The 7,057-nt window shown below is 36.5% G+C and overlaps 1 pseudogene; it reads left to right on the top strand.

The window, feature by feature from the left end:
- Positions 1-1,990: 1,990 nt before the first annotated feature.
- The window catches only part of LOC108317778, a 21,400-nt pseudogene continuing 16,333 nt past the window's right edge, over positions 1,991-7,057 (top strand).

The following is a 7,057-nucleotide window of genomic DNA, read 5'->3' on the forward strand; positions in this document are numbered from 1 at the left end:
TCGGGCAATTCTCCTGCCTCAGCCTCCTGAGTAGCTGGGATTACAGGCACGCACCACCATGCCCAGCTAATTTTTTGTATTTTTAGTAGAGACGGGGTTTCACCATGTTGACTAGGATGGTCTCGATCTCTTGACCTCGTGATCCACCCGTCTCGGCCTCCCAAAGTGCTGGGATTACAGGCTTGAGCCACCGCGCCCGGCCGCTTTTGATTTTCAAGCCAGAGACAATAAGTTTGAAAATGTAAGTGGACTGCATTAATCTATTCACATTTTATTTTAAATTCCAAAACTACAATCCAAAATTTGGAGCAAGTTAAGCCAGGCATTAAGATGTGCAGCCATGGGGATTAAGCCATACCTAATGGAGGACCAGGAAAACTGAAGGAGCAAGAAAGCTAAAGAAACTTTGAAGAAAGTAACCCCTGCTTTCCTCTGATTCCTGCTGCCATGAAGCAGGGAATGTGACCATTGGTGATGCATTAAGGACCCTTCTAGCCCTGAGACTGTTCTTTGTAGGAAAAAGAAAAAAAGTTTCCTAAAAATTAGTTTCAGTCAGTCCTCAAAATAAATTACAGCAAAACCAAAAGATCTTGGTTTAAGTGATTTTTAACCTTTTTCTACAGCTTAGGATTTATAAGTGAAAGAAATTACAATATCAGGTGCAGTAACTTGAAAATCAGATGCAGTAACTCATGTAACTTGGTCATTAAGTTTTTTTGTCATTAAGTTTTTATCTGTATAGTACTGAAATCAAATATGTAGATATCCAGTTAAATAAGTATTTACTTAGTACCCATATGTTAGATACCATTGGTCAAGGGTGAAGAAATGGACAGAAATGATGAAGGAATTGTCTTTGTGTAAGAGAAACTCAGTGAAAATGATACTGATTGACCTTTCAACAAATCCAAATATTTAAAAAGAAAAACAAAGAGGCAAAAATTAGTTAGCAGAGTGATTCTGATACACAAAATGATTCTATGATGATGATGATTGTATAATAATAGCACATTTAAAATGCAACAGGAAAACTTACATCATTTAATCCTCCTAACAATTGTTACATCTGGTATAGAGGCTTTGTTTACTTGGTTGGTTATTCTAAGAAATGGGCTCCCACTATCTAATATATTTCAAGTCCTAGAGAGAAAAAATATTGTTTTTTCTCATTAGGGAAGTCACAATGAGACACAGCACTAGAAAGGTATATACTCTACTACTTAGCATTCTGCTATCACATAGATTTGAGCAAATCTCTTTATTTCTTCAAATGGATTTGATTGAAAATGTCCAACCCCAAGTTGTCATGAAGATTTTGAGAATTAAACATTCTCTGATGGTGAACTTTTGTCACTTAGTTGCAAGATCTCCAAAGCTCAGAATTCAATGCCTGATATCCGTGGCATCTGAGACATTTTATTTGTCAAAATTTCTACGGAAACTTTATTACAACCAAATGTAATCTTTTATAAATGTTAAGAGCTTTTCAGAGGAAAGAATATGACTCTTCTTTGAGCTAACCATTCTTCTAGATTTGCCTCTGAGCTGTTTCTAGATCCATTTGCAAGGTGGTATCAGTAACTTCTTATTAGCTGGTTAGCAAAAGAGCTATATAGTGCATCATTGTAATACGAAGGCATCACATAGATGTAATGAGATTGGTATGCTAGGATCCTTTTCTTTGACTTTATTGAAGGTAAAGACATTATCATTTCCATCAATTTCCCCCTCTTTGACAACCCAAACTCTGCTCCAGAAAATGTTTATGGCTTGTTTATCACATTTAGGGATTCTATTTCTGAATAACTGCTAAAACTTTTTTGAATTGATTATTAACTAATCACAATGGAGATGAATTCATCTCACGTCAGTACCTCCATGCTGAGGAATTGAGCTACTTGACATAGAGATATATTAGACGTCAGGCATTCTCTTCCTACTGTTCTTTGGCTTCGTAAACAGAGTCACAGTTGGCATCTTCAAAGAGACTATGGTGAAGTTGACTTCAGTGAGTGGATTCCTCCTCACGGGGTTTTCTGATGAGTGTTAAGCTTCAGATTTTACATGCATTGCTGTTTTTGGTGACACACCTGCTAGCTTTGACATTATGATAATCTCTTCATTATCACCATAATTACCTTGGAGCACCGTCTCCATTCCCCCATGTATTGCTTTTTAAAGCACCTCTCTCTTCCAGGACTCTGCTGCATCTCTGTCACAGTACCCCAGTCCATTGCAAATTCACTTATCGGCAACGGTTACATTTCTCTTGTTCAGCGCATAGCTCTGGCCTCATCAGAAGTGGCCATTCTCACAGTGCTGTCTTATGACAGGTACACAGCGATCTGTCAACCACTTCTCTGTGAGGTCATTATGGATCCCAGTGCCTATAGGCATGCAGTGATAGCTGTGTGGATTGCGGGGGGCCTCTCTGGGCTCACACATGCTGCCATTAACTTCTCCAAACCTCTCTGTGGGAAGAGAGTCATCCACCAGTTCAACAACCTGTGATGTTCCTCAGCTGCGGAAACTAGCCTGCTCTTAAGGAATTCATTAATGAGCTTGCACTGGCTGGGTTCACAAGCTTTACAGCATTCATCTGTTTGATCTCCATTGTGCTCTCCAACCTTCGCATCTCCTCTACAGTGCTGAGAATCCCATCAACTCAGGGCTGGACCAAGGGCTTCACCACCTGCCTACCACACCTGTTTGTAGTTAACCTTCTTTCTTTGAGCTGCAGGCTTTGAGTTTCTCAGACCCCCTTCAGATTCGTCTTCAGCTATGGACCTCGTGTTCTCTGTATTTTACACTGTGATCCCTCCAACACTCAATCCAGTCTTCTATAGCTTATGGAATGACGCCATGAAGGCAGCACTGAGGAAGGTGCTGTCAAAGGAAGAGCTTGCTCAGAGAAAGATGTGTTTAAAAGCCGTGTTTAGACGCCGGGCGCGGTGGCTCACGCCTGTAATCCCAGCACTTTGGGAGGCCGAGGCGGGTGGATCACGAGGTCAAGAGATCGAGACCATCCTGGTCAACATGGTGAAACCCCGTCTCTACTAAAAATACAAAAAAAATCAGCTGGGCATGGTGGTGCGTGCCTGTAATGCCAGCTACTCAGGAGGCTGAGGCAGGAGAATTGCCTGAACCCAGGAGGCGGAGGTTGCGGTGCGCCGAGATCGCGCCATTGCATTCCAGCCTGGGCAACGAGAGCAAAACTCCGTCTCAAAAAAAATAAAATAAAATAAAAGCCGTGTTTAAACTCGAAAGATCCATACAAATAAAAGTCATTGTTATTATGTTTCACATTGGAAGAGGGGTGAATTTTATTTCTTCCCAGAATGCTCTTCCAAGCTGTCTATTGTATATGTTCCTCTCAAATATAATTCTTTAAAATTGAAGATATTGTGCTTCTAAGAATATTGGTTTTCCTTCCTCCCTTCAATGCAAGTGTTATTTTAAGTCATCTCTGACTTTTTTTTTAAGTTATTTAAGTCATCTCGGAATTTTTTCTGAAATGAAGGAGAAAGACAATTAGTTTGGAGTCTGGCCTGTATAATTTAAAATTCGTTATTAACAAATAGGTTGCAGATGATGAAGCTAACTGGGCTAATATGATGGCGCATGTATGGTGTTTCTGGTGGGCCTCCTAGTTTTCTGTGCATATTAAGTATTCATATTAAGTTATTTTGCTATTATTACAGTGGTGATTTCAATAACTTATTCAGCCCCTCGTATCAGGTGCTTTATACACATTTTTTTTTCTTTTGACTCAAGGAAACAACTCTTCCAGCTATGCCATATTGTCCCAATTTGGCCAATGGGAACAATAAATTTAGGAAAGATTAATTTTCCTGAGAGTTCTCAAATAAATAGCAGTAAAGCTGTGATTTAAATTAATATTTGTCTGACTCAAAGGTCATTTATGTTCGTTACTTATGGCAAACGCTTTATTACCCAAATGACAGTATGTATGTTTATGTGCGTGCGTGTGTATAAATATAAGCACATACTCTTATAATCTGTTAATACAATTGTCATCACCCTTATGTATCCCCATTACTGGTGATATTTATATGAATTCCTTCATTTTTCTGATCTGTACAAGAGTTTGACAAGTTGATTTTACAAAGTTAGTCAGGAGATTCCCCCTAGTTCCTTAAAACAGAATATAGATAAATTGCAAATGAAGAGATGAAACCTATGAATGTGTGAGATAAGGAGTCATAAATTTTGTGACTCTGAATATCTGATTCATTTTTATGTAATGCCGCAAATTTCTTCAAGAAAGACTCATAATTTACAAGAGTACAAAACTGGACTAGTCCCTTCAGTTTTGAAGTAAATCAAAGTACATGTTTTAATGACCAAAGGAATGAGGAATTGCTCAGTAATGAGGAATGTTTTTATATGATTTTTTTGAATTAATGGTTATAATATCTACATATGTATATACCTGAGCGAGGTGTTTTTTCATTTTTGAAGGTCAGGCATTTCTTCTCTTCCAGTATAAAATTGGAATTGGTAACAAAAATTATTAGTGCCATATTTTACAGGCCTGGACCTTGGTGAATAACTATTATTCTTTCCTTATGTGTGCATTTAAAAAAGAATGTAGTATTTAAACAAATTATCTATTATTTATAGAAAATTCTAAAATTGAGCAAAACATTTTAATGTAAACCACAAATCCATTGCAAGTAATAATCTATTATATAGACTTTTATATATTTTTCTATTAATGTATATTTACATATAAACATTATACTGTATACTGTATTGGCATCTGACTGTACATAATAATTAATAAGCTCTTTTGTTGTGAAATTATGTCATAAAGATGTTTCTGTATAAATAGGTAAAATTATGTTAACTCGTCTCCTGTTTAAATGTTTCGCTTTTTATTGTCATTATTCTAAAGAATACTTTGATGAACATCTTAGTCCATGGACACGTCTGTACCTGTATATTATGAACTTTTGAGGATACATTCCCAGTAGTAGAATTACCTCTTCTCCTTCTCACATCTCCTACATGGGTTCAACTATCATTGCATCTCCCTGGGTGCCCACTGAACTGATTTATCTACTCTAAAACAGCGAAACTTCTATATAACATGTTAATACTAACATTTAATTACATGGAGTATTTTTCTCTCACAGAGGGAATTTTATAATTTTAAGGGAAAGAGACAAAATTGTACTAAACGATGATGAATGCTGTAGAATTTCTTATTCATCTGAATAATTCTGAGTTAGATTTAAGAGGGAAAATATTCCCGATGCCCAGGCCAATATAATGTACTATTTGCAAAGAATGTCCTTACTCAAAAGATTGCCAATTGAGAAGGAAGAAAAATGTTTGCAGATAATTGACAGATTAACCTTAGGGGGCCATACCTCTCAGTCATCAGGTTGTTATTGGCAATTTCTCAAATGTGCTCTTTGTTCACATATTTGCTTGTAATTTCCAATTTTGTCATCTCAGTAAATAGCTCTTCTATCCATCCAGTTGTTCAAGTCAGATTCTTGAATATTTCCTTTTATCCAACTTCCATTGCTAATCAGTCAGCAAATATTATTGATGACATCTTTTATCTCTAATGCCATGTCCAGACAAGCATTATCTTAGTATTTGAACAGCCTCTTAACTGCTTCTCACAAACCTTATTTGGAATACAATTTCTTTTAATTTTTTGTCTTGTATGTACTTCCAGTGAAGAAACATAATAATTTCTATTTTGAATGCAATTTTTTTGCATTTGTTATTAACTTTATTGTGAAAAATTTACCAAAAGAATATTATATCCATTTAGAATACATAATTTAGTGAGTGTTGACAATTGTGCTCAATTTATTGAGTATTGACATTTATATGAACCCTTTAAACTACCTTTCTCACAATCAAGATACAGAACATATCTGTCACCTGGAAAGGTTTTTGTGTTTCTTTACAATCCTTCCTTCCTCTGTCCTTGTCTCAAGATATCACTAATCTGCTTTTTGTTACTATATATTAGCTTGCATTTTCTAGAATTTTATATGAATAAACCCATAAGCACTTTTTGATATTGAAGTTCTTTTGCTGAGAATAAGGGGTTTGAATTTGAGTCATGTGGTTGGTTCTCCTAATTGCTTTGTTGTGCCCCATTGTATAGATATACCACATTTTGTTTGCTCGTTCGGTGGTTCGTAAACAGCCAAGTTTCTTCCAGTGTGAGACTAATGTAAATAAAACTTTCATGAATATTTATATACTAGTCTTCTCGTGGACACGTTTCAATTTTGGGGGGTAAATATTTTGTAGTGGACTACCTGGGTTTACATGCTAGGTGTTTGTTAATCTTTTTAAACAATCACACTGATTTCTAAAGTAGTTTTTCCGCATTATATTCCCTGGATAACCTAGACAACCTAGGGAATATAATATTCTCAGCAGTGCATGAGAGTTCCAGTTGTTCCACATTTGTACCAACAGTTGATACTGTCAGGTGTTTGGAAAGACTTTGATGGTGATATGTATCTATGAGTTTATTTTGTATTGCTTTCTTCAACAAGGTTGAACATCTTTTCATGGGCTTCTTAGTCATTTGTGTGTCTTCATTTGTGAAGTGTTTGCTCACACACTTGGCCCATTTTTAAAACAAGTTGTGAATCTTTCTATTATGAAGACACATACATATGTGTGCATATATGTATATATGCTGGATAAAACTCTTTGTCAGATACATGTATTACGAATGTTTTCTCTAACCTCCTGTGATTGTCTTTTTTTCCCATCAGGCTCTTTTGGAGGATAAACTTTAAAAAATTTTGCTGCAGTTCAATCTATCAACTTTTTGTTTTATGATTCATGCTTGGTGTCCTATCTTCAAAAAAATACCCTCTTTAAAATTATAGAGATTGTTTTTTTTGAGACAGGGTCTCACTCCATCACCCAGGCTGGAGTGTAGTGGTGCAATCTTGGCTCACTGCAACCTCTGCCTCCTGGGTTCAAGCAATTCTTGTGCCTCAGCCTCCAAAGTAGCTGAGATTACAAGAGTGTACCACTATGCCAGCTC

The sequence above is a fragment of the Cebus imitator genome, unplaced genomic scaffold (assembly GCF_001604975.1).
Source record: "Cebus imitator isolate Cc_AM_T3 unplaced genomic scaffold, Cebus_imitator-1.0 Scaffold207, whole genome shotgun sequence".
Lineage (NCBI taxonomy): Eukaryota > Metazoa > Chordata > Mammalia > Primates > Cebidae > Cebus > Cebus imitator.